Source organism: Lampetra fluviatilis, chromosome 60, assembly GCF_964198595.1.
Source record: "Lampetra fluviatilis chromosome 60, kcLamFluv1.1, whole genome shotgun sequence".
Lineage (NCBI taxonomy): Eukaryota > Metazoa > Chordata > Hyperoartia > Petromyzontiformes > Petromyzontidae > Lampetra > Lampetra fluviatilis.
Genome location: NC_136334.1, coordinates 2039952 through 2066837, shown reverse-complemented (window position 1 = coordinate 2066837; position 26886 = coordinate 2039952). Strand labels below are relative to the sequence as shown.

The window sequence follows — 26886 nt, the reverse complement described above, 5'->3', positions numbered from 1 at the left end:
GATTGTGTAAATGCTGGAGTGATACTGAAATCACATTGTGTGTGTGAGATTGTGTAAATGCTGGAGTGATATTGAAATCACATTGTGTGTGAGAGATTGTGTAAATGCTGGAGTGATATTGAAATCACATTGTGTGTGTGAGATTGTGTAAATGCTGGAGTGATATTGAAATCACATTGTGTGTGTGAGAGGTTGTGTAATGCTGGAGTGATACTGAAATCACATTGTGTGTGAGAGAGGTTGTGTAATGCTGGAGTGATACTGAAATCACATTGTGTGTGAGAGAGATTGTGTAATGCTGGAGGGATATTGAAATTACATTGTGTGTGAGAGAGATTGTGTAATGCTGGAGTGATACTGAAATCACATTGTGTGTGAGAGAGATTGTGTAATGCTGGAGTGATACTGAAATCACCTTGTGTGTGTGAGATTGTGTAAATGCTGGAGGGATATTGAAATTACATTGTGTGTGAAAGATTGTGTAATGCTGGAGTGATACTGAAATCACCTTGTGTGTGTGAGATTGTGTAAATGCTGGAGGGATATTGAAATTACATTGTGTGTGAGAGAGATTGTGTAATGCTGGAGTGATACTGAAATCACATTGTGTGTGAGAGAGATTGTGTAATGCTGGAGTGATACTGAAATCACCTTGTGTGTGTGAGATTGTGTAAATGCTGGAGGGATTTTGAAATTACATTGTGTGTGAGAGAGATTGTGTAATGCTGGAGTGATACTGAAATCACATTGTGTGTGAGAGAGATTGTGTAATGCTGGAGTGATACTGAAATCACATTGCGTGTGAGAGATTGTGTAAATGCTGGAGTGATACTGAAATCACATTGTGTGTGAGAGATTGTGTAAATTCTGGAGTGATACTGAAATCACCTTGTGTGTGAGAGATTGTGTAAATACTGGAGTGATATTGAAATCACATTGTGTGTGAGAGATTGTGTAAATACTGGAGTGATACTGAAATCACATTGTGTGTGCGAGATTGCGTAAATGCTGGAGTGATACTGAAATCACATTGTGTGTGAGAGATTGTGTAAATGCTGGAGTGATACTGAAATCACAGTGTGTGTGTGAGATTGTGTAAATACTGGAGTGATATTGAAATCACCTTGTGTGTGAGAAATTGTGTAAATGCTGGAGTAATACTGAAATCACATTGTGTGTGAGAGAGATTGTGTAATGCTGGAGTGATATTGAAATCACATTGTGTGTGAGAGAGATTGTGTAATGCTGGAGTGATACTGAAATCACATTGTGTGTGAGAGAGATTGTGTAATGCTGGAGTGATACTGGAATCACATTGTGTGTGAGAGATTGTGTAAGTACTGGAGTGACATTGAAATCACATTGTGTGTGAGATTGTGTAAATGCTGGAGTGATATTGAACTCACATTGTGTGTGCGAGATTGTGCAAATGCTGGAGTGATATTGAAATCACATTGTGTGTGCGAGATTGTGTAAATGCTGGAGTGATACTGAAATCACATTGTGTGTGCGAGATTGTGTAAATGCTGGAGTGATATTGAAATCACATTGTGTGTGAGAGATTGTGCAAATGCTGGAGTGATACTGAAATCACATTGTGTGTGCGAGATTGTGCAAATGCTGGAGTGATACTGAAATCACATTGTGTGTGCAAGATTGTGCAAATGCTGGAGTGATACTGAAATCACATTGTGTGTGTGAGATTGTGCAAATGCTGGAGTGATACTGAAATCACATTGTGTGTGAGAGATTGTGCAAATGCTGGAGTGATATTGAAATCACATTGTGTGTGCGAGATTGTGTAAATGCTGGAGTGATACTGAAATCACATTGTGTGTGCGAGATTGTGTAAATGCTGGAGTGATATTGAAATCACATTGTGTGTGAGAGATTGTGCAAATGCTGGAGTGATACTGAAATCACATTGTGTGTGCGAGATTGTGCAAATGCTGGAGTGATACTGAAATCACATTGTGTGTGCGAGATTGTGTAAATGCTGGAGTGATACTGAAATCACATTGTGTGTGCGAGATTGTGCAAATGCTGGAGTGATACTGAAATCACATTGTGTGTGCGAGATTGTGCAAATGCTGGAGTGATACTGAAATCACATTGTGTGTGAGAGATTGTGCAAATGCTGGAGTGATATTGAAATCACATTGTGTGTGAGAGATTGTGCAAATGCTGGAGTGATACTGAAATCACATTGTGTGTGCGAGATTGTGTAAATGCTGGAGTGATATTGAAATCACATTGTGTGTGAGAGATTGTGTAAATGCTGGAGTGATACTGAAATCACATTGTGTGTGCGAGATTGTATAAATGCTGGAGTGATACTGAAATCACCTTGTGTGTGCGAGATTGTGTAAATGCTGGAGTGATATTGAAATCATATTGTGTGTGTGAGATTGTGTAAATACTGGGGTGATAATGAAATCACATTGTGTGTGAGAGATTGTGTAAATACTGGAGTGATATTGAAATCACATTGTGTGTGTGAGATTGTGTAAATACTGGAGTGATATTGAAATCACATTGTGTGTGAGAGATTGTGTAAATACTGGAGTGATATTGAAATCACATTGTGTGTGAGAGATTGTGTAAATACTTGGGTGATATTGAAATCACATTGTGTGTGTGAGATTGTGTAAATGTTGGAGTGATATTGTAACCGTCCATCCGTGGTGTGTGTCACACTTGCAGCAGCATTGCCTCCAGGGTAGTGCCCTGTGGGTTGACTGCGTGCACTCTCTCTCTCTGGGTTCACTGTATCCGTGCGTGCACTCGAGTCGTGGATTTCCTCACTGTTATCTAAAAAAATTGTTACATCTTCATATATTGCGGCCTCCCCCCCTCCCCGTTTTTTTCATGACCAAAAAGCCAACGGTTAGATTTGCTACAATGGGACCTTTTTGCCAGTACGATTCCTTTCAAAAGGTTTCTATTTGGTGTTTGATCATCTTAACACAACTCCTGTGCAATTTTGATTTGAGGCTTTCGTGACTGCAGGGATCCATACTCTTTGGTTCTTTCGGTAAAGTCACGTAGGTACAAAATATTGCCAGAAAGGGTAAAACACCTATTATTATTATTATTTGTTGATACCTGGTTAGATTTGCTCTCACTCTACGCGTTGGCCATGAATTTTCACCCTGTAACAACAACAATAATCATTATGATTACGGTGCAAGTCGGCATGAGGGGATGTCTTTGCGTGCTCCTTCTGCGTCCTGCGAGGCCTCTGCCCGGCGTCGCTGGAACTGTGTTGCCGATCCGCGTCGTCTAACGTCGCTTAACGTTGTCTACGTCCCCACCACCCGCTCCCCCGCCTTGTCTCCCGTGAGCATCTGCCGCTCGTTCATTCCTCGGCGCTCGGTCGGCGCGATAAGAAGAGGAGGTCTGAGCGGGTCGCGGCGTTTGAAGCGACGCAAAGAACCGTGGTTTCTTTTTGTTTTCGGCCAGGGGGCTGTGCGCGTGGGGGGGGGAGGGAGCTGGAAAGGAAACGATGAAGGCGGGACGAGCGGAGAGGCGCCGGGGAGAGAGCCGGAGGTGTTGAGAGGGGGGCAGAGAGAGGGGGGAGGGAGTGCAAGGTCTGTGTCAAGTTCCCCGGGCCGCCCCTCTGCTCTCGAACCCGAGAGCTCTTCACGAGGCGCTCCGATTGGATGCGGTGGGACACTGTGGCCTGCGCCGTGGACACGAGGAGACGTTTGCTTGAAATTACGCAACTGAGTCTCGGCCGCGCGCGTGGATGCACGGTGGTGAGGAGATGTTAACTACCTCGCCTGGTATGCAGGAGGTCGTGGGTTCGATCCCGACCCTGACAATGCCTGCTCTATATTTGGAGTTTGCGTGTCTCTCTCTCTCTCTCATCATCACCACAGTGGCTAGGAGATGTTAACTACCTCGCCTGATATACAGGAGGCCGTGGGTTTGATCCCGACCCTGACAATGCCTGCTGTATATTTGGAGTCTGCGTGTCTCTCTCTCATCATCATCACCACAGTGGCTAGGAGATGTTAACTACCTCGCTTGGTATGCAGGAGGTCGTGGACTCGATCTCGACCCTGACACCTGCTGTATATTTGTAGTTTGCGTGTCTCTCTCACCCTGTGGTCGCGTGGGTTTTTCTCCGGGTCCTCTGTTTTTTTTCCCCTCCACATTTAGAATCCACATCACGCGTTTCGAGTATTTGGCCGCTCTACATTTCCACGTCGTGGTGATGATGATGAGCCACTTTGTTGGGCCATCATTTGTGGTCCAGGCTGCTTCTGAAATGAAGCTACGTAGCAGCTCGGCGGGCTTTACCTGGTAAAATAAAAAACATAGTTTAGTTTAAAAGCGTTAGTTTAGGCAGGAGATGAGACGCGTGATGCGACGTCGCTCCTTTCGCGAGGGCGACGCGAGTTTTACATGGAGCCCTGCAGCCCCGAGAGACGGCTCCACTCGCCACCACCGCAAGAAAAATCGAACCGCGACTACCGTATGGTTCGGCTTATAAACCCTATCGTCATTGTCGTCATTGGCCACGTCTATCCACTGCTGAATGAAGGCCTCGCTCCCCCACCACGCCGTCACCACGCCTCACGGTCCGTCGCCGCCGACCGCGTTTTCATCGCGCCGAGAACACAAGCGACAAAATAGATACACGCGGACGCGACACCTCCCTCGCACGTGCACGAGGAGAAGAAAAAAAACCTCTCGGTGGTTTACGCAACCCGTCGACCGTGCAGTGGCCCTCTGGGAGCGCGCGATTTCAGCGCCGTTGGTACGACGCTCACGACCGGTCGTCGGCTCCCCAACGCTCCTGCCCCGGCCCGGACGCTGCCGCTCGTTGAGCTGCCGGACCTTCGACCGTTTTCGACGGCCTTCCGGAGATGGGACGAAAGAAACGCGCTCGTTAGGGGACGGAGGGGGGGTGGGAATTGCTCTGAGCCCGGACGCGCTGAACGGCAGGGGCCGCCAATTTTTGTCGTTGCGCTTTTTGTCGCCGTCGTCGCTTCGATGCCCGCGCCGTCCGTTCTCGTCGAGCGCCAGCGGATCCCACGGCACGTCCACGCCGGCGGGCGGCCGCGTCGCATGGCCCCGCGCTGAGGGGGACGCGGCTTGGGCCTAGTTCACCGAGAAACGCAGTCACCCCCTTTCTCGACCCCCTCTCCATGTGAAAGACGTTCTCGACCATTAAACTATGAAACTGTCTACGTATGTTACCGGGCGTGAGGCCCCACGGAGCCGCTGCGTGGCTCTGTTTCAGAAGGGACCCTGGCCGTCACGAGTGACGGCTCGACAAAGTGGTCCATCATCGTCATCATCATCGTCATTATCATCGTCGTCGTCGTCATCATCATCATTGTCGCCGTCGCGAGTGACGGCTTGACAAAGTGACCCATCATCATCATCGTCATCATCATCATGGTCGCCATCGCGTGGGAAATGTATCGCGGCAGGCAAATAGCTCTCGAACGCGCGACGTCGTCGATTCGGAATGCGGAGGGGGGAAACCCGGAGGACCTGGAGAAAACTCCACGCGTCCAGGGTGGAGGGGGGGACAAGGAGGAGGGGAGGGCAAGGTGGTGGTGGTGGTGTCGGCGATGATTTGTTGCGCGCGATCCCCAATTGAGGAATTTGTCACTTTTTAGTTGTGGCACGGCTGGGCCCTGACGGTGGCGACACGCTGGCCATCCTCGTTGCCAGTGGCTCCACCGGGGTGGGGGGTGGTGGGGGGGGTGGAGGGGGGGCTGCCTCTCAAGCCCTCCCTGTGAAGGCCGGACGGCGCTGTGCCGTCGCGTCCTCACCGTCGAGATTTATAAGGGGCACGGGGTGACCAATACGGTCTGAACTGGTCTGTAATAAGGTAGGGCACTGATAAGGGGTTGACTGATATGTAGTGGTGAGTGTAGTAGTGGTGAGTGTAGTCGTGGTGAATGTACTAGTGGTGAGTGTAGTGGTGGTAGTGGTGAGTGTACTAGTGGTGAGTGTACTAGTGGTGAGTGTAGTGGTGGTAGTGGTGAATGTAGTAGTGGTGAGTGTAGTGGTGGTAGTGGTGAGTGTACTAGTGGTGAGTGTAGTCGTGTTGATTGTCTATTTGTTTGTGTTTCTCCCTTGTGATGGGACTTTGTAGGATGACCGTTGAGATTTCTAAGGGGCACGGAGTGACCAATACGATCTCAACTGCTCTGTAATAAGCTAGGGGGCACTGGCAAGGGGTTGACAGGCACCACGCGCTCTGTCTTCCGATTGCAAATCCGCGCGTCGCCAAGAACCCCGGCGCCGGGCGGCGGTGCACCGGCAACTCGTCGGCACGGCGGTGGCCACCGGCGGCGTGGCTCTTCGGGGCACCCCGTAGCAAGCGCTCTGTCCCTCGGCAGGAGCCGCTTTAGATGTTTCGTGGAACGCAGCCAGCGCTTGGGAACGCGCTGCGCCACTCCGAGCAGAGCATGGACTCGCCCCCCCCCTCTCTTATCTAATTTCCTTCTATGCCCCAAGACGCCGCTCCAAGTGACAAGCTGCCCATCTTCTCGCTGTCCCTCCGCCGCCCTGCGCCCAGTCTCGCTCCACCTCCCTGCTTGTCACCGGCACAAACTCCCTCTCCACCTCCGACTCTCCCCCCCCCCCCCGCTTGCCTCTTCTTCCCACTGCCCCTCAGGTCCTTATTTCTCGACTGCATTGTCACCGTCCCCCCCCACCAGCACCACCCAGCGCACCTAACGCCTCCCCAGCCGCAGCTTCCACCTCGCTCCCTCCACCCCTACTCACTTCCTCCCCACCACCACCACCGCTTATTTTGCCATTTTGTACCGTAGTCGGTAAGCATTGTCAAGCTCCTTGGCGAAAGGCACTTTATGAATCCCAAATAGAAAAGCGGTCCCACATCAACGTGCGCTCCGCGGGTGCGGCGGTGCAGCCAGATAATAACTATGGTAGTAATAATAATGGCTATTGTAATTGTTAAGTTACTCGGGAAAAACAAATACCCTCGCGGCCAGCGTGTATGATTAAGAGCTGAGGGTCACCACTCGCAGTCTGTGCCAGATGTTTAAGATTTGTAAGGTTTTGTGAAAATGCCCAAACTCAGAGCCCAAAATGAATGAGATGTTAACTCCCTCGCCTGGTATGCAGGAGGTCGTGGGTTCTTTCTTGACCCTGACGCCTGTTGTGTATTTGGCGTCTGCGTGTCTCTCTCACCGTAGTCGCGTGGTTTTTTCTCCCGGTCCTCTGGTTTTTCCCTCCACGTTTAGAATAAACATCACGCGTTTAGATTATTTGATTATTTGGCTGCTATACATTTTGTTGATATTCCGCTGTTTAAATTCTTATCGCGGATGGATGTGCCCGGAATGTTTGACTCTCGTTTTCCCGTCGTATCGGGAGTTTCCGTCTGGGAACCGAGGCTTTTTATTTTCGTTCGCCACGCAGATAAGGGGGAGCCGGTTTTGGCCAAATATTTAGACTCTTTTATTTTTTTTCTGTGAAGCCAGCTTCAAGCTTGAAAAAATAAACACGCGACGAATTCCTTCCAGGTTCCGTATCTGTCAAAAACGTGACATCAAATTTGGCCTCCTCACTATCCGCGTGTCAATACACGCGCTCGCTCGTGTTAAAACGCGCAAACACACTCAGGCGCGCACGCACACTCAGGCGCGCACAAAGACAAATATCCCCCGTTATAGCCTTAACAGACTATTGGGGCAGCTGCCCTGAGCGGCCACCTCGGTAAACGAGGGGCAGTTGGGGACAGCATCACGCCCGTCCGTCTTTGTCTCCCCAGTGGCGATGTTCACTACACACCGCACCAGGTTCTCATTTGAAGCTGAGTCGACCTAAGGCAGGCCCAGGACCGGTTCAGATAATCGTCACTGATGTATGTGGCCGTGAGCGGGAATAAAACTCGGGTTTGCCGCATGCGCACACACGCACACACAGGCACGCGTACCGTGCGTGCTACGTGCGGGCACACACGCTTGGCTCGCACGCCGGCAATGAATAAAAACTCACACTCGGATCTCCGTGGTGGTGGTGGTTGGGAGATTTAAAGACAAGCGGTAGAAGTTGGTCCGGGCAGGCGGAGGAGGGAGGGATGGAGGCTGGTAATGGCCTCTCAGCTATCCAGCGCCTGTCAGTCAGCGCCTCACTTCCAAAGGCGGGTTCCTCAAGTGACGCCGAGTTTGATCGTCTCATCTCGCCAAGTCTCTCGTTCTAAAAGAACTGCAAACGGCAACATCCCCGATTTACGTCGTCACGCAAGTCCTTCATCACGTTACCGTTAACGCGACGTTATCATCAACGCCGCTACCGACTTGCGTCGCCCTCAACCCCCACACACGCGCTCACGTCGCTGACGGCATCGTCGTCGTCGTCGTGTTTTGTTTTTTCTCGTTATCCGTCGCCTCTCAGCCATCGCCACCACCACCACCCACCACTACCACTCTGTAAAGACATTACTTCGTGCGTCGTGCGTAAAGACACGTACCGCACCATAGAGCGCAATCTATTATTCACGTGCAGTGTTTCGGTTTTGTCATGTAGTGTACTGCAATTGAACGCCATCTAATTTGTGTTCAAGTTGACTGCCGTTGCGCGGGATTTTTAGTAAGTTCACGTAACGTCGTGGGTACGTCTGCGATGAAGACGCGGCGCGTCGCACGCTCCCCCTCTGCTGTCCGTGTCTGTCTCTCGTGGGGAAACGTCGCTTTCGGTTTGACGCCGTTTCAGGAATTCGCCCTCGTGCCTTCCAGGAACGCATCCACCTCCGGAATTAAAAACCGGTTGTTTATAAATCAAAAATATCCAAAAATATCAATCGACTGGAGGTTCGGTTCATTTCCTGGCCTCACGATTCCCGGCCCTTTGCCCGACAATTCGCTCGCGGTTCGACTGGAGAATCGACGCCATTTGACCGTGGTACCTTTTGCAAGCATCCAAATAAAGTTATTTTTCATACTTTGAAACTGGTAACAAAATGAATCTTGTGATAGAGCTGCTCACCCCGAGCTGTAAGTGCTCTGCTAGTGCATTGCCCTTGCACCGTTCGCACTTGTGGTGTTGTTCTCTGCTCTGACACTGGCGGTGAGACTAGGCCAATCAATGCCCATATATTATAGTAATTATCAGAGCATGTTTTGTTGGCATGTTCACCACAAGTGTTGTGTGTGGCTAATGCAGACTCGATTCCTTGCAAAATGTATCTATTTGGTGTTTGAACATCTTAACGCCTCCCGTTTTTACTCCCTTTTATTTAACTCACTCTGTTGTTGTTGTATCCTCAAATCTTGCAACTCAATTTTTACCCACCAATGTGGTATCGACTGCAAACTTGGAATACTTATGTCACACTGATGACAATACTATCTTCTATCATTAAAAATGTAAAATATAAATGTTTGTAATATTATTTTTTCTATGTTATGTTTCGGCTTGGGTCTAATTGTCCACGCTCAACTGACGTTGGCTGTAAATCACCACGGCCCCTTACGTTATGGCAAGTTTCGGGGCCACTTCCTGGAGTCGTGGAGTTCTACCATTACTAGTACGGTACATTTCATTAAAGCGTGTTTAAAAAAAAAATGTTTTAATATTTTTTGCCAGAGAGGGTAAAACCGACTCCTAATTTTTCCATTACCGTTTTAGTTTAATGTTGCACTGAATGATAACGTCCCCTAGCGGCTGCGCGGGGTGACGTGAACCCCGCCACGTGTGACGCGTACACGTCACAATGACCAGACCATTCGCCCGCGTTTTATTCGGTGTTACTGGGCGTTTGCTGCGTGATTGCGAGCCGAGCGCGAGATTGAGTTCCTCAGAGCCAGGCTCTTCGCCTCTCTTATACGGCTCAACATGGTCGACTAAGCCTCAAATGAGTACCTGGTGCAGTGTGTAGTAAACATCGTCACTGGGGGAGACAAAGGTGGCCGGGCGTGGTTCTGACCACCCACCCTCTCGTGTGTTGTTCCAGCCTTCATAGGTGCTCGCTAACAGCACTTGCCCCAACACTCTGTTAAGGCTATACGGGGGATCTTTGTTTTCTTATGTATATTCTATGTATGTTGAACTTCTTTCACACCCTGCGTAGCCAACCGTGCCAACCGGAGGTGCGGGAAGAAGGACAACAAACTAAACATAACAAAAAGAAGCCCTAAAGAAATGATTTGCCAATCTCCATGATGATTTAAAAGTGCATCATAACTCCCAGTGGCTTACGGATATCGGGAAGGAAGAGCGTTCCAGACGGCCGCAGAAGCGTTCTCTAACTTAAAGCGCCACGGCGAAAAAACTTCAGCAGGTCTCAAGATCAAGCCCGGGAGAGGATCACTCGAGATGTCCGGCCAAGTTACAATCGAGTTAACTCATTATTTGCCACCACGCCAGTGACTGGAGGAACACCGCGCGCACAGCCCGGTGACGGCACCTCTTAAACTTCGCCCGCCGGAGTCCGTCGCAAAATGTCCGGAAGTCGGCGGCATCACCGAGCCCGTCAACCATTCGATCAACTCAATGGTCTGAATATCCCGACTGCAATACCGCCCCCATCTCCCCTTTAAGGGGGGGGGGGGGATTAGCGATGAGACTCAGCCACCACCACTTTTTAAAAGCACGGCCCGCGCCACATGACGCCTGCCTGCCGCTCTTCACGTTTAGTGGTGGGAACGTCCGCAGAGGGGATTGCGTTTCCCATACCTGAGAATTTTTTTGGTGTGAATATTTTTGTCGGTCGGTGTTGTTGTTTACGCGTCTCTTTGACCCGAGGGGGTGGCGTAAGAGGATCAGAGCGGCGAGGAGGGGGGACGGTCTCGGGCCCTGGCCACCGAATGAATGCACGAGAGAGAGACCACACATCCTGTCGCGAAACGAAAACATAAGTTGGGCTCTGCAACTCAATTGGTGTGAATATTCGTAGGTGGCGATGATGAGGTGTCTCTTGCGGTACGAGGTATGGTGACGGCGCGACATACGGCCCCTCTGCCATTCCGCTGCCGGGATGAATGCCTCCACATAGTTGCGTCGGTCATGGGGGTGGGGGGGGTTGATTAATTAAAGACTTCGCCAGGCTGGTCCAGTGTAGGTCGCTGCGAGGCCCGAGACCGGTTCAAAATGTTTCTCTCGCCGCTCGCGTTTGGCCGCGGTGGCGAATGGAACTTTGGGTCGCCGGAGTTAAAAGGGCAGTGCGACACCCACACTGTGCCACCAACTCTACCCCGAGGGCACCGTGGCCAATCTTGAGAGGTCATGCCGTCGTGGCCTTCAAATTTTACTTGTGGAAAGATGTCGTCATGTTCTCCGTCATTGTCGTCATTGTTGTCATTGTCGTCATTTTCGTCGTTGTAGTCGTCATCGTCCTTGTCATCATCGTTGTCATCGTCGTCATTGTCATCGTCGTTGTCATCGTTGTTGTCGTGTGCTGTGCACGTTGTGAAGGTGTTGAAGTTGAACCGCAGTGTTTTTCACTGCTAACTTATTCAGTTACTGCCATAATAATAATTATTATAATATTAGCATCAGACGTTCAGTCAAGCAATTGCCCCCTCTGTGTTAACCTCCTGGCTTTTGTGCGTGAGAAGGGGAAGTAAAGACGAGGAGAGACGCTTGCCAGGTGCATTCACGCCACAGTGGCTAGGAGATGTTAACTACCTCGTGGTGGAAACGCGGCTCGCAGCGGCGTCTGTATTGGGTCGCACTTGGTTCAAACTCGAGCTTTGGGAGTGGCGATTGACTTTCAACTTGTCACCAGTCCGTGTCGTCACCGTCTCACCGAAGCAGGGCTTGTCGCGGTGATTTAAACGTCTTTCCGGAGCTCCCCCAGTCGGCAGAGCCTCGCAACTCGTTCCCGTGCGTGATGATGGCAGTGGTAGCAGCAGTGTGTCCAGGAGCTAAGATGCCAATGTCGAGGTCCGTGCGTGCGTGCGTTGAACTTTGTTCGCCACCGTGCGAGAGAGTCAGCGTTCTCCTCCGCTGAAGGAGCGCCGACTTCCAGCGGTCCGTAGGGGCTCCCCGTCTCGCCGAGGAACGGCCGCTCATTGTCCGCGGTCCATGCGAACAGCGCGAGCCGACCTCCAGGAATGCATTTGCAGGAATTCGCTAAACGGTCATGGTGCAGGCAGGCCCCTGGACTTGACAAAAAGACTTGTTGATTTGGCTGCCAGCGGGGGCCGTTCATCAGCGAAGAGATCAACATTGTCTGTCCCGCGGCCCATTCACGAATGACCAGGGGCTTTCATTTCTCGCCGGAGCTGTTTGGGGTTTAGCTGTCTGGGTTGTTGGGAGGTTCAGGCTCACCCCCCCCCAACCCCCCCCCCCCCCCGAGACGCACTGCAAAGTCGTGGGTGTCCCCGTTCACCCACGTGAGCAGTTTCAGTGCCCTCCCGCGGTACATGTTCCATCTTTCCGTCTTCCGTGTTTCCGTCATCGGAATATGAAAAATAAATAACTGGTAACGTACACACACGTACGATGACTTACGCGCACGATGACCTACGCGCACGATGACGTACATGGACGTACGTCATCCGGATGGGAAAGAGTTAAGTCCCGAATATGAGCCACCCATGCCATTCTCTCCGCAACTCCCGCGCCGTGCATTTAGGACCATTTCCTCTTCACCGGAGTGTCTTGCAAGGAGGCCAGCCAGTCGGCAGCAGCTCCTTGAGATGTCGAAGTCGAAGAAAAAAAAGTTTTGAAAATGTTGGACTGCGATTGTGACCATGGGGACCCATAATGCCGTGCACGTCACGTGACATCGCCACGCTGAGCGGGGGACGCGTTTGTTGTCGAGGCAAAAGGCAAGCGAGTGAGGGGGGTCTTAAACGCAGGCCCGGGGCTCGACTCGTTGCCTTGCTGGTGTCAACAAAATTCGTACCGCGCTGTTGGGATATCAACAGCGGTGCCGTGGTCTTACGGGGGAATATGCCCCCATCCATCGGAATGTGGAATTTCCACGACTGGGCCATTTTAATAAAAAGTGACTTACCTTTTTTTCTGCTGTAGGAATATGCAATTTCCACTGCTGGAGATGATAATGCATCGTTTGAGCTTTTTAAATACCTTAATTATAGCAACAACTATAATTTTACACGGAGGTGGTTGAGCCAGATAATTAGAATTTGTGGCAGGAGTGGCGGACGCTCCTCCTCCTCCTCCCGCCTCCCTCCGTATTTGTGAACCGGCCACCCGAGTTGTCGTACGCTCCGTGGTTCTGCTTTGGATGGTGACGCACAGTCTCCACACACTGCCGGAGGGTTTGTAATGTCCCCATTCGTGCATTGAGTATCCGCGTCATTGTCAGCTGATGCTGCTGCTGTGGTTTCTGCAGCGGATACAGTTCAGAGGTTGTGGCCCCAAAAGCTTTGCAGGAGATCAAAGCCGGGTATCGTCTGCCTGGGGTCTTTTGTTTTTTCTTCCTATCGGAGAAACTTAAGAATTTAGTTGACATCGATGAAATGTTTCAAAAGGTCGTTTAACGCCATGTAGTAGTAGGAGTCTTTCACGACCAATATCATCCATAATAGAGGTTTTTGTTGGGTTAGATCGCGTAAATATAGAAATGCGTCGTTAAACCCACCACCACCTGACACAGCCAATTAGCAAGGTTTAGTGTCGCTTAGTACAGCACACCGGTTGTGTGTTGGAGAGTAAATCCACAACATTTACAATCTGAGTACGACGTTTCGCCAGTTAAATTCGACCAGCATCGTCAGGCGACAGGCAGATTTTGCAGGAGAAAATCGGTTGATTCCGCTCCCAGTTGGACACTGATAATGAATTTATCGTGACGTTTGCACTTTTGGTTTTGGTGCCATTTCTTGACTTGTTTAATAACTTTAGATTTAGCTTGGTAGTAGTAGGGTGTTTATTTGCTTGGCAGTGGCTGTATGTGGGATTTGGTCATTATATACAATGAATGTACAGTGTTGCGGGATGCTTTGAGCATGAATGAGCCGATATAAGATTTAATTAGACTCCATTATCTGCTTGCAGTTTATCGCTCGCCTGAGATTTTGACACTAATTTTAAAAACTCGTGGATTTTTCCCTTAAGCCAAAATTAATAATCTAATAACAGTTATACATTTGTTATTCTTGGAAATGTTTATTCCAAGTCGCACGGTGCTCAAAGCGAACAAATGTGTTAAACTGAAGTCCACATGAATCGCCTCTACAGTGCAGTAGTTGCAATCTCTTTATAACGGTGGGGCGGAGTTTGATTGATTTTGATTGGCTGTGGCTCTGCTGCTGTCATCCACTTAGTGGGGCCGAGTCTTCTGCTGGGCGGGAGGCAGGAACGTGTCATCACTGAGCACGAGCATCATCTATTGTTCGTTTTTGGCATAGAGATCCGCGGAGAATGGTTATATTCTTGGATTATCCGCGATTTTGAATTATCCGCGGCCGCCCTGCCCGTCATTCGCGCGGACAATCGACATTCGACTGGATCCATTATTATTGTCGGCACAGGGAGAGAGGCCCTTTGAGCGTAACTGTGGGGCACGGAAAGCGGTGCCAGTGACGAAGCCGGCGCCAGTCTTTGGTTTTCATCCCTCACCGAGATTCGTCTCTTGTCTCCCCTTTTTTTGTCTCTCTCGTCTTCACAGAGATCGAAGCCAAGGAGGCGTGCGATTGGCTGAAAGCGGCAGGCTTCCCGCAGTACGCCCAGCTCTACGAAGGTGCGTGCGACAAACCGCGGGCCTCGCACGCGACGCACCCTCTTGATCCAAGCTGTCCCTATGGTTACCTGCTGCTCGTTGTTGTTGTTGTCGACCGGTAACTCCCCTCTCCCGGGCAAGGCCTCCCCCAGTTTCCTTGACCCCCTCCATCCACTCCACCCGCTCCACCTCCTAGCGGCTCCTCCGGTGCGGGCGTGTGTGTGAGCGAGAGCGTGTGTGCGAGCGTGTGTGGGGAGTGATAGTTTATTGGTGAGCGAGTGCATGCGTGTGCGAGCGTGCGTGTGTGTGGGGAGTGATAGTTTAGTGGTGTGTGTGTGTATGATCGTGCGTGTGTGCGAGTGTGTGTGCGTGTGAGCGTGTTTGCATGTCCACGAGTGTGTGTGTGTGTGTGAAGAGTCCCTCTACCTCCTCGACTCCCACAGGTAGAAGGTTTCACAATGTCTGTGTGCCATCCACCAACCCTCGCTGCGTAGCCACCACCAGTGTATGATGCATTCAATGTTATTAAATGTCTACATTTGCTTCTTGCGATGAGCATGGTTGGCTACGCACGGTGTGAGAGAAGTTCAACATAAAACAAAGATCCCCCGTGTAGCCTTAACAGACTTTAGGGGCAATTGCTGTTAGCGAGCACCTATGAAGGCCAGAACGACACACGAGGGGATGTGTGGCCAACACCACGCCCGGCCGCCTTTGTCTCCCCAGTTGCCATGTTTACACACTGCACCAAGCTGAGTTGACTTAGGGGAGGCCCCGGACCGGTTCAAATTATAATCGTCACTGGCACACTTTCACAGACACACCGACACACGCAATTGCTCACACGCACACACACGAACAGGCTAACTCAGTACATCTCACGGAGGATCGCTCCGCTGAACAAAATTGTTCCGCGTTTCAATTTACATGCGCGAGTTCGCGTTCCAAGTCGACGTTAAAAAAATATTTCATGGAAGCTGGATCGTAAGTGCGGGTGTCTGTAAGTGCGGGTGTTCGTAAGTCGAGGACTGCTTGTATATACAACTACACATTATTGTTTCAACCATGAGGTTAAGAATTAATGTCAATCCACAAACCAGTGCATCGTTAAGCAGGTAAGCACGTGCGTCTATAAATGCGCAACCCTTTTGACCTGCGTTGTCACGAGTGCACAACTTCTGGATGCTCGTGCAGTGAGCCACACATTCATTGTCGTCGTCCTCCCGTTTTGCAGATTCGCAGTTCCCCATTGACATCGCCGCTGTGGAACGGGACCACGACTTCCTCGACTGGGATTCGTTTGAATCTGTGTGCAGGTGAGAGCAGCCCTCCCATCATCGCTCCGGCGCGCCACCGCCACCACCACGCCTCGGGGACGAACGCTCGGGTTGGGTGCGGGACGCGATTTCGCGGGACGCGACGCCGTGTGGTTGTAATGCCATGGTGGCAACGCCGTGATGGCCATTCCGTGGCGGTAACGCCGTGGCGGTAACGCCGTGGCGGTAACGCCGTGGCGGTAACGCCGTGGCGGTAACGCCGTGGCGGTAACGCCGTGCGAAACAAAAGGCACGATCGCAGCCTCTCGACTCTGTTTCCAACGCCGCAGCGGGAGCAGAGGAAGAGCGCTGTGCGTTGTTTTTTGGTTTTGTTCCTCTGGCATCGTTCCTCCCAACATCAAAGCGCTTCCTGAGCGCTTTCCAGACGAAGTTTTTTCGAGGGTTTGTTCATTCGCGCTCTCGTCCGTCCTCGTTAGACCGTCCGCATTAGTTCACGCCGGGGAGACAAAGGCAGCACCGGATGTAGCGGCGCCCGCCCCCAACAGCCCCGCGCAGGCGACCCGGCGCCATCCCTCTGCGCCGTGCGTGAACACAAAGCGCACGGCCTCCTGTCCCGTTGTGTGGGCGGCCCGCTTGTGGTGCGCGAGCACGCGGAGCACGCCGTGCGTGCGGCGCTTCATCCGCATTGTTCATTAATTCGCTTCACCCGGGAACCCCCGGCGGCAGCAGTTCCACGCTGCGTCGGAAGTTCGTTCAATAATTGCGACCGCGCACGCCGCTAACGAGCCTCTTTCCCTCAGTCTCCTCCCTCTCCTCCCTCCCCTCTCCTCCCTCCCTCTCCTCCCTCCCCCTCCTCCCTCCCTCTCCTCCCTCCCTCTCCTCCCTCCCTCCCTCTCCTCCCTCCCCTCCCTCCTCCCCTCTCCTCCCTCCCTCCCTCTCCTCCCTCCCTCTCCTCCCTCCCCCTCCTCCCTCCCTCCCTCTCCTCCCTCCCTCTCCTCCCTCCCTCCCTCTCCTCCCTCCCCTCCCTCCCCTCCTTCCCTCTCCTCCCTTCCTCGCCAACTCCCCCCCCCTACCCAGTTCCCTCCGCCTGCCCCGCCGACTTCCGTCGCGCGGTCGATTGAACGGCGCGACGCGTTGCGTCGTGTGTTAGAGCGCTCGGCCTTATCCAGACCACCGGCTCAAAGGAACTATAAGCACGGGCGGGCGTGCTCGCGAGGGGTGCCGCCGGTAGACAAATGTCGGCTGCTCGGCGAGCGACGGGCCGGGCGGCTCCCCACGGGAGCCTCCCCGAGCGGAGCCCGAGAGCTCGGATGTCGGTAAAGCTCTGGCTTCACGACGCAAAGTGGACGCATGGGGCCCATCGGACGGCTCCACTTCTCAAGTTCGTCATTCACCGGCTCTTCCGGTTCGCTCCCCTGGGGTCCGTGGGTCCGCGGCGTCGTTGGACGCGACGTCCGACGTTTCACTCCGCGTGCCCCGGAGCTTCTTCGGGGACTGGCCGCCGCTGCCGCAGTGGATTGGTTGCTGCTGTTGTTTGTTGTTGTTTGTTGTTAAATCTCACCTCCTTCGTTTGTGTGAATTTTGGTCTGCAGACGGCTCAATGCCCTTAACAAGTGGGCTTCGATGAGAATCGACACGACCCCGCTCAGGAAGAGAGTGAGTCCCCCATGCGCCCCGACCCCCCCCCTCCCCCCGTCTTTGCTGCTCACTGTCGCTAACATCCGCGGGGCGACGTCACCCCGCCCGCAACCCCCACGCACCGCCGCAGACTCCATTATCTCCCTCTCCCACCGGGCCCCCACCCACCAGAGTAACCTCACCGCCCTGTTAGGGGTGCTACGATGGCTAGGAGATGTTAACTACCTCGCCTGGTATGCAGGAGGTCGTGGGCTATATCCCGACCCTGACGACGCCTGCTGTATATTTGAAGTTGGCGTGTCTCTCTCCCCGTGGATTTTTCTCTGGGTCCCTGCGGTGTTTTTCTCCACATTTAAAAAAGTGCGTTTAGAGTTTTTGGCTGCAATACATTTCCACGTGATGATGATGAGCCCCACTTCCTTGAGCTATCATTTGTGATGGCCAGGTAGCTTCTGAAAAAGCGCTACGTGGTAAAATAAAAAAAAATAGTTTAGTAGTTGTGCACACTACTCCAATACTGAATTATAAAACGACTGGTAAAGTTTTACCGTAGCGTCCGTCGGCGTTATATGTACACGCTGTAGCGTTACGTCTAGACTCGGGATAGGTCAACATTTATAATTTTCCCTCTTAGAGCTTCGGCGGCACGATGGTAACGTTGCGAGGGTATTGCAGCTCGACGCGTTTGTGGCGCCCGCGGCCTCGGCGCATCGTTCCTGTCGCCGCGATCCGACACCGCCACGGCCGTGCCGTTAATCCGGTGTCTCTCTCCACCGTTAATCCGGTGGCTCTCTCTACGGCAGGGCGACGACTCCGACGAGGATGAGCAGTGCGCGCTGAGCGGCAAGTGGACCTTCGAGCGCTCGAGCCGGCGCTGGTCGCGCGTCGACCAGCCGGGCACGCCGGGCGTGCCGGGTGTGCCGATCGCGGCGCCAGTAGCGGGCGGCCGCGCGAGCTCGCCAAACGAGCCGCTCAAGACGCTGTCGGCGCTCGCGGAGGGCGGCGGCGGCGGCGGCAAAGCCGCGGCGGACGCCGCCCCCGGAAGGACGGCGCGACCCGAACGCCCGGCGGGCGGCGCAGCGTTCGGTTCGGACCCCGGCGGCCTCGCCGCCGAACCCGGCCCCTCCCCGGCGAAATCGTCGTCGTCGTCGACGTCGTCGACGGCGCGAGAGAGAGACGGGCGAGCCATGCGCGACCTGGGCGCGAGCACGCTGCCCGCGGCGCTGGCGCGCGAGGTCCTCGGCCGCAAGCTCCCGGACGCCTCCCCGGCGGACGAGAAGCACCGCTCCAAGGCCAAGAGCCTGCTCAAGCGCGTCGAGAACCTGCGCCTCCGCAAGCAGCAGCAGCAGCGGCGCAAGGCGACGGCGCTTCCCTCGCGCAAGGAGCCCCTCGTGATCAGCGGCCCCGTGCCGAGGCCGGCCCCGGACCGCGCCGCGGTGCGGTCGGGCCTCGCCGACGCGGCCGGGGACGGCGGCGGGAGGCTCGCCGGGGTGGCGGGGGGGGGCCGAGACGAGCGGGGGGACGACTCCAGCCTGGCGGCCATCGCCGAGCGCAACCGGCGCAACGGCGCGGCGTCGCGCTCGCAGGAGAGCCTCGCGTTCCACCTGCCGCGCGACCACAAGCCCGGCACGTTCCCGCGTGCCCTCTCCAGCGAGAGCCTCTCGCCCACCACGGGCCGGGGGCCGGGCGGCGCCGGCGGGCGGTTCGGCGACGGCGGGTTCCTCCTCGGGGGCCGGCTCGGGGACGCGCGCTACGACGGCGACGACGACGGCACGGACGCGTCGCGCGAGTCCCTGCCGGCCGCCGGCTCCCGCCACGCCCGGCACCCCTTCCAGCACCAGCACGGCTACGGCAGCCTCGGCGGGCAGCACCGGCGATGCCACCGCCAGCGCAGCAGCTCGTTCGGCTCCACGGGCAGCCGCCTGAGCCTCTACGACAACGTGCCGTGCGGCGGCGGCAGCAGCAGCGCCGGCGACCTCTCCGACGCGGACGCCGGCGGCGCCGGCGGAGGGGCGTTCAGCGGCTTCGACGCGCTGCTGTCGCACGTGGCCGACATGCAGCGCTCGGTGGACTCGTGGACGCGCCAGGTGTGGAGCGAGCTCGAGGTGACGGAGAGCGCCGGCGGCGGGCGCCGGCTCTCCGAGGCCCAGTCCGGCTCGGCGCCGTCGCTCGGCTCGGCGGCGGAGGGAGCCGAGCCGGGCGGGGAGAGCGCGGGGCGGGGAGACGACGCAGCGGCGGCGGCGCCGGTGCCGGCGGCGGAGTCGCTACCGGAGCTGGACGACTCGGAGGGCGGCGCCGCGCGGGAGCGGAGGGACTCGGGCGTGGGGGCGTCGCTCACGAGGCCAAACCGGTGAGCGGCTTCGACGCGCATCCTCGACCCGCGTCGCGGTGCGGGCGCCGTCGTGTGTCGGTGACGGAGAGTTTGAACGGCGTGCGCACGGAGCTCGGAGTCGCCGTCTCTCAGAAGGGATTTTGGGGGGGTTGAGATCGAGCGCAAGCTCCCAAATAGTCTGCATCCTATCCTGAGGCACGGTGTGAAACCAAACCAAACTAGATTCAAAGCTTTCGTGACTGCGGGAATTACTCTTTGGTTCTTTGGGTAAAGTCACGTAGAAAGAGATGAAATTAAATAATAATAGAAGACGACGTTTCGATTGCAACACAAGCAATCGTCATCAGGTACGAATGAATAAGAAAACAAACCTAGTAAACTCAGAAATAGAACGTAATACAACACAGAGAGTCGGCTAACACAACAGTCAACACCCCACCTGGTTGATTACGTTCTTCCAAAGATTGCTAAATTTCAGAGAGAGAGACACACACTGTGTGAGTCTCTCTCTGCTTGCGTGTCTGTCTGTGTGTTTCCGTGTCTATGTTTTGTCTTTCTCTCTAATATAGCACTCTTCGGAAGAACGTAATCAACCAGGAGGGGTGTTGACTGTTGTTAGTTGACTCTGTGGTGTATTGCATTATATTTTCAAGTTTACTATGTTTGTTTTGTCATTCATTCGTACCTAATGATGGTTGCTTGTGTTGCAATCGAAACGTCGTCTTCTATTATTATTTAATTTCATTTCTTTCTACGTGACTTTACCGAAAGAACCAGCACCGTGTCGCACGAGTGGGGAGTGTGGCGATGTTTACGACACACCGCACAAAACTGTTGTTTTTATTTTTGCCAGTTGAGGCCCCACCGAGCCGCGTAGCTTGTTTTTCAGAAGTGACTTTCAGAAGCCGCACAAACGACAGCTCCACAAAGTGGCTCATCACGCGGAAATGTTTCGGCAGCCAGATAGTCTGAAGGCGTGATGTTGATTCTAAATGTGGAGGGGTAAACCGGAGGACCCGCAGCGTGTTCGTGTGTCACTGTGTGTGTCACTGTGTGTCACCGTGTGTGTCACTGTGTGTGTCACTCTGTGTGTGTCAATGTGTGTGTCACCATGTGTGTCAATGTGTGTGTCACCGTGTGTGTCACTGTGTGTGTCTGTGTGTGTCACTCTGTGTGTGTCACCATGTGTGTCAATGTGTGTCACTGTGTGTGTCACCATGTGTGTTATTGTGTGTGTCACCGTGTGTGTGCGTTACCATGTGTGTCACTGTGTGTCACTGTGTGTGTCACCGTGCGTGTCACCGTGTGTGTCACCGTGTGTGTCACCGTGTGTGTCAATGTGTGTGTCACCATGTGTCACCGTGCGTGTCACCGTGTGCGTCACCGTGTGCGTCACCATGTGTGTCACCGTGTGTGTAACTGTGTGTGTCACCATGTGTGTGTGTCACCGTGTGTGTCACCATGTGTGTCACTGTGTGTCACTGTGTGTGTCACCGTGTGTGTGCATCACCACGTGTCTCTCTGTGTCTCCGTGCCGCCGTGTAGGCGCGCTCGCCTGCGCTGGCCGAGCTTCCAGCGCTCGCACTGCCCCCGCCACGCCGGCTCGGCGGCGCTGCAGCTGCATGCGCAGTCGGCGGCGCAGCTCAACCTGCTGCAGAGGTTCGCCCTGCTGCGACTCACGGCGCTCATCGAGAAGCACTCGCCCACCAACAAGCACGGCTGGAACTGGTGAGAGAGCGGGCTGCTACACCCCTCCGGCCACGAGCTCGCGTGTGTGTGTGTGTCCCAGTGTGTGTGTGTCCGTGTGTGTGTGTGTCCGTGTGTGTGTGTGCCCGTGTGTGTGTGTGTCCGTGTGTGTGTCCGTGTGTGTGTCCGTGTGTGTGTGTGTCCGTGTGTGTCCCGTGTGTGTCCGTGTGTGTCCCGTGTGTGTGTCCGTGTGTGTGTGTGTCCGTGTGTGTGTGTGTCCCCATGTGTGTGTGTGTGTGTCCGTGTGTGTGTCCGTGTGTGTGTCCGTGTGTGTGTGTGTGTACGTGTCCGTGTGTGTCCCCGTGTGTGTGTCTGGCACACACGGTAGTGTAGCAGTTAGTGTGCTGCACTACGAACCTGGCGACCCGAGTTCCATTCCCACTCACGGCCAACACCAGTGGCGATTATCTGAACCGGTCCTGGGCCTCCCCTAGGTCGACTCAGCGGTGTGTAAACAACATCACTGGGGAGACCAAGGCGGCCGGGCGTGGTGCTGGCCACCCACCTCCTCGTGTGCCGTGCCGGCCTTCATAGGTGCTCGCTGACAGCACTTGCCCCAATAGTCTGTTAAGGCGATACGGGGGATCTTTGTCTTTTTTTCGTTGTGTCTGGCAAGCAGTGGCACTTTCCAGAAATGCACACACACGCACATGAACCCATGTGCGTGTGTCTCTGTGTGTGTGTCTCTGTGTGTGTGTCTCTGGGGAACGGTGGCACTCCCCAGGCACTCCACACACACACAGAGACACGTGCACACGCCGGCAGGCAGGCAGCACCGGTTGGTACCGCCACAGCGTCGCAGCCGTGGAAATGGCGCACTGCCCGCTTCACGGGTGGCGGGGGCCTTGCTTGACCCCCCTGACCTCGTTCGCAGCGAGTCGAACCTTTGCGTGATTCCATAGTGATGCGGATGGGATTACGCACGCACGCAGGAAGCAGCGGTCACCCACCGCCCCCTACTGGGCGACACGCGGACGTGCGGCCTGAAAGCGGCCCTCTCTCCCTCTCTCTCTCTGCGCGCGTGCCGCAGGGCCGTGCCGCGCTTCATGAAGAGGGCCCGCGCCCCGGACTACCGCGACAAGGCCGTGTTCGGGGTGCCGCTGCTCGTCAACGCCCAGCGCACGGGCCAGCCGCTCCCCCAGAGCATCCAGCAGGCCATGCGGCACCTGCGCAACCACGGCCGGGACCAGGTGAGGGGGGCCGGGTTCGCGCTCCCCGGAGCTTCGGCTCAACCCGAACGCGGCGGTCACGCCGGGCTCGATCGACGTGGAGATGCCGCCCCCTGACCCCTGACCTGACCCCTGACCCCCGACCCCTCCCACCGCCCCTCCACAGGTCGGCCTCTTCCGCAAGTGCGGCGTCAAGTCGCGCATCGAGGCCCTGCGGCAGATGAACGAGGCGTCGCCCGAGGGCGTCGACTACGGCGAGCAGTCGGCGTACGACGTTGCCGACTTGCTCAAGCAGTACTTCCGCGACCTCCCCGAGCCGCTGCTCACCAGCAAGCTGTCCGACACCTTCCTGCTCATCCACCAGTGTGCGTGGCGGGTCGCGACGCCGGCGGGCGGGGGGGCGCTTTGCGGACGAGCGTCGGGAGTGTCGTGAGCGTTGGGAGCGATCAGAGGGATGGGAACAATGGGGGGCACACAGAGCCGCCGCACGTCGCGCCAAACGTCGTGCGCGGCGCGCAAGGCACCGGCGGCGGTCGGCGGCGCGCCGGTCGCCCGTTGACGGCACGGCCGCGGTGCCTGGCGCCAGTGTGTGGAGTTCACGTGCAGTCGGAACCTACCGGTGACCGCCTGCGGATGGATGCGCAGCTTAAACGTCAGTCGTGCAGGGGCCCTAGTTTTAGCCGACGCCGGTGATACGTTGCGTGCGTGCATCCGTACGTGTGTGTGGGTGTGCGTGCATCCGTACGTGTGTGTGTGTGCGTGCGTGTGCGTGCATGTGTGTGTGTGCGTGCGCGCTTGCGTGCGTCCATTTTTTGTCGCTATGGGGGGAGGAGGAAAGTGCCGGAGATCCCGGCATGAAACCCGTTGCAGAGCAGGAGCTCCTTGTTGCCGTGAGTCGCTTTCAGTGTCGCCGCTGCGCTGCCACCCGTCCGCTGCCCCCCTTCCCCCGGCCACCTCGCTCAAGTTACAGAAGTCCTTTGGACGGGAAGAAATCCGGGCTTCGTCTGACACCTCGCGGGTCGTCGGGTTTGGTTGGGCGCCGTTCCATCGCAGGCAACGTAACTCCTCCCACGTCGCGCGCTCGCTCAGGAGCGGAGAATTCGGCGTCGCGACGAGTTCGTTCCTCCGGTGGGAGCGTTGCTTAAAAATAATGCGTTTTATTTAAAATGTTAAATGGTCGGGATGGAGGGTCGGCCGTGCCTGGGCCGGAGCGTGTCGGTGGCCGCCTGTGAAGAGCGATGCGAGTTCTAAAATCTAGTTGTGTGCGTGTGTGCGCATGTGTGTGCGTACGTGCGCATGTGTGTGTGCGCGTGCGTGTGTGCGCGCGTGTTTGCGCATGTGTGTGTGTGCGTACGTGCGCGTGTGTGTGTGCGTACGTGTGCTCTCGTATGTGTGTGTCCCCGCGCAGTCGTGCCCAAAGAGCAGCGGCTGGCGGCCGTGCAGGCCGCCGTGCTGCTCCTGCCGGACGAGAGCCGGGAGGCGCTGCAGTCGCTGCTCTTCCTGCTCAGCGACGTCGCCGCCTGCGTCGCCGACAACCAGATGACGCCAGGGAACCTCGCCATCTGCCTGGCGCCCTCCATCTTCCACCTCAACACCGCCAAGCGCGAGCACTCGTCCCCGAGGTGAGCCCCCCCCCACTACCCCCCTGCCCCCTTCCCCCACACGTCAGGCCCGTTCATCGAGCCGTTCGTCCGTGCCTCCGTCTATCCTTCCATTTGATGTCATCTGGCTCCCACATGATCGTGAAGCCTTCAATGGCTGTACCGGAGGAATTTCCATACAATGGGAGGCTGATCGATGCCCGGGTGCGGTCAAGGGATGGCTCCCTATTGCTCAACCATGTTATGTATGCCGATGATCTGGTAATTGCTGCTCGCTCAGAGGAGTTGGAGGTGCTGCTGCTGAACCTGCAGCTTGCCACTAACAGGTGAGGACTTACCATCAGCCCCACCAAAACTAAGCACCTGCCTGGGTATTTTGTGCCATCGGACACTCCACCCCCACAACTCCCAATCGGTGATGGGGCAGTTGTGGAGAGAGTGGAGCGTTTCCCATACCTGGGCAGTCGGCTCATGACTGGCTCCGGTTTGACAGCAGAGGTCTCACTCCGAATCAGTCGAGCAGCATTATCTTTTCATCGGTTGCATAACGCTGTGTGGAAGCTACCTGGTATGTCGCTCCGCACGAAGCTTCAGGTCTTCTCGGCCACAGTCATTCCCTCCCTTCTCTATGCTTGTGTAATAACACGTTGGAGACGGCTTGTAGAATCGGTCCTTTTATTTCACTTTCTTTGCAGTTCACAAACACTCCCCGTTGCTGGCAGGCAACGGGAAGTGGGCAGACAGTCTCCTCTCTCCCCTTATTTAATGCCTGGGTCACGTGGTACCCTCCAGCCAATCCTCAATAGCCTGCGCCGAATGTTCCAGATCCCCCATCAACTCCCGGGACCACGCCCCTGACTTATCTTCCCATTGGCTGAGGCCAAGACCACCGAAACCAATCACCTAGCTGACATCCCGTGATCACGCCAGGGCCATGCTCCCAGGCTCTTCCCCCATTGGCTGTAAAGCGGGACCGGCCAAGCCGATCACCACGTGAATCTGACATAGGCTCTTATTACACTTGCAAAACGTGGACACCCCAAATGGAACATCTTCGCCGGTTATAAACATTTAGGCTGGCCTGCCTACGATCCATCCAGGGTTTAAACAGGCTGGATTGTGTGAGGAGCTCACAAAGATCTGGGCAAAGTCCCATCGGTGAGCTCCTCTGGCAGGCAAGGCTGCGTTGGCTGGGCCATGTAACCCGCATGCCCAGCCACCGCATGGCTGAACAGCTTTTGTTCGGCCGGATCGAGTGGGCTGAAAGGGCGCGGCACGGGCTAGAGAAGAGTTGGAGTGATGTGGTACAGGAGGATGTGGAGCTGAGTGGAATTGCCGATGACTGGTAGCAGCGGTGTCAAGATTGGCCTCAGTGGAGGAGGCTCGTGAAGGACACTACTGGGTAGTTGGAGGCAGTCGCTCTCCAACAACAGCGGAGGGGGGAGGAGTGACGCTCACAACAATGAGCAGAGCGCCGGGTGGCTAAAGCACAGTAAGTTGGCACAGTAGGGGGCACAGGTGGTACATCTCACTCAGTCGACCCGTGGCACCTGCTGGGTCTGCCCCGTGACCTCCTGCCAGCGGGCGTTCGACACTTCACATGGCCTCAGCGTGCACATGGCTTGGCACAAGCATCGTGGTGACGTCACCGCCACTTAGTGGCGAATGGTGGTTGTTGTTGTGTGTGTGTGACTGTGGGGAGCAGTCGTGTAGCGGTTAACTACGAACCCGGCAACCCGGGTTCGATTTTCGCTCACGGCCAACATCAGTGACGATTATCTGAACAGGTCTTGCGCCTCCCCTAGGTCGACTCAGCCTCAAATGAGTACCTGGTGCGGTGTGTTAACATCGCCACTGGGGAGACAAAGGCGGTCGGGCGTGGTGATGGCCACCCACCCCCTCGTGTACCGTTCTGGCCTTCATAGGTGCTCGCTAACAGTACTTGCCCCTACAGTCTGTTAAGGCTATATGGGGGATCTTTTTCCTTGTGTGTGCGTGCCTGTTGTCTGCGTGTGTGTGTGTTTGGGGAGCGGTAGCACAACGGTTTGTGCACTGCACTACGAACCCGGCGACCCGAGTTCGATTCCCGCTCACGGCCAACACCCAGTGACGATAATCTGAACCGGTCCTGGGGCCTCCCCTAGATCGACTCAGCCTCAGATGAGTACCTGGTGCGGTGTGTAAAAACATCGCCGCTGGGGAGACAAAGGCGACCGGGCGTGGTGCTGGCCACCCATCCGGGTGCGACTGCTCGCTTGACAGCACTTGCCACGACAGTCTGTTAAGGCTACACGGTTGTGGGGTGGTCCTTTGTCTTTGTGCCGTGCCCCCGTGCGTAACATCAGGTCCATCCAGCGCAAGCACAGCATGGGCAAGCCCGACCACAAGGACCTGACGGAGAACCTTGCTGCCACGCAGGGCCTCACGCACATGATCTCCGAATGCAAGAAACTGTTCCAGGTGCGTGGAGCTTGAGACGAAAATGCGTTTTTTT

The 26886-nt window shown here is 55.1% G+C and overlaps 1 pseudogene across 1 annotated transcript in view; it reads left to right on the top strand.

Annotated features, from left to right (window-relative positions):
• Nucleotides 1-26886, top strand: part of LOC144951016 (rho GTPase-activating protein 7-like) — a 188715-nt pseudogene that overhangs the window by 147542 nt on the left and 14287 nt on the right. Inside the window, exons 6-14 of the transcript XR_013640445.1 lie at nt 14579-14650; nt 15864-15945; nt 17499-17562; nt 18348-19894; nt 21422-21604; nt 22653-22812; nt 22958-23156; nt 24200-24413; nt 26738-26852. The product of XR_013640445.1 is annotated as a rho GTPase-activating protein 7-like (transcript). The remainder of the gene's footprint in view (nt 1-14578; nt 14651-15863; nt 15946-17498; nt 17563-18347; nt 19895-21421; nt 21605-22652; nt 22813-22957; nt 23157-24199; nt 24414-26737; nt 26853-26886) is intronic.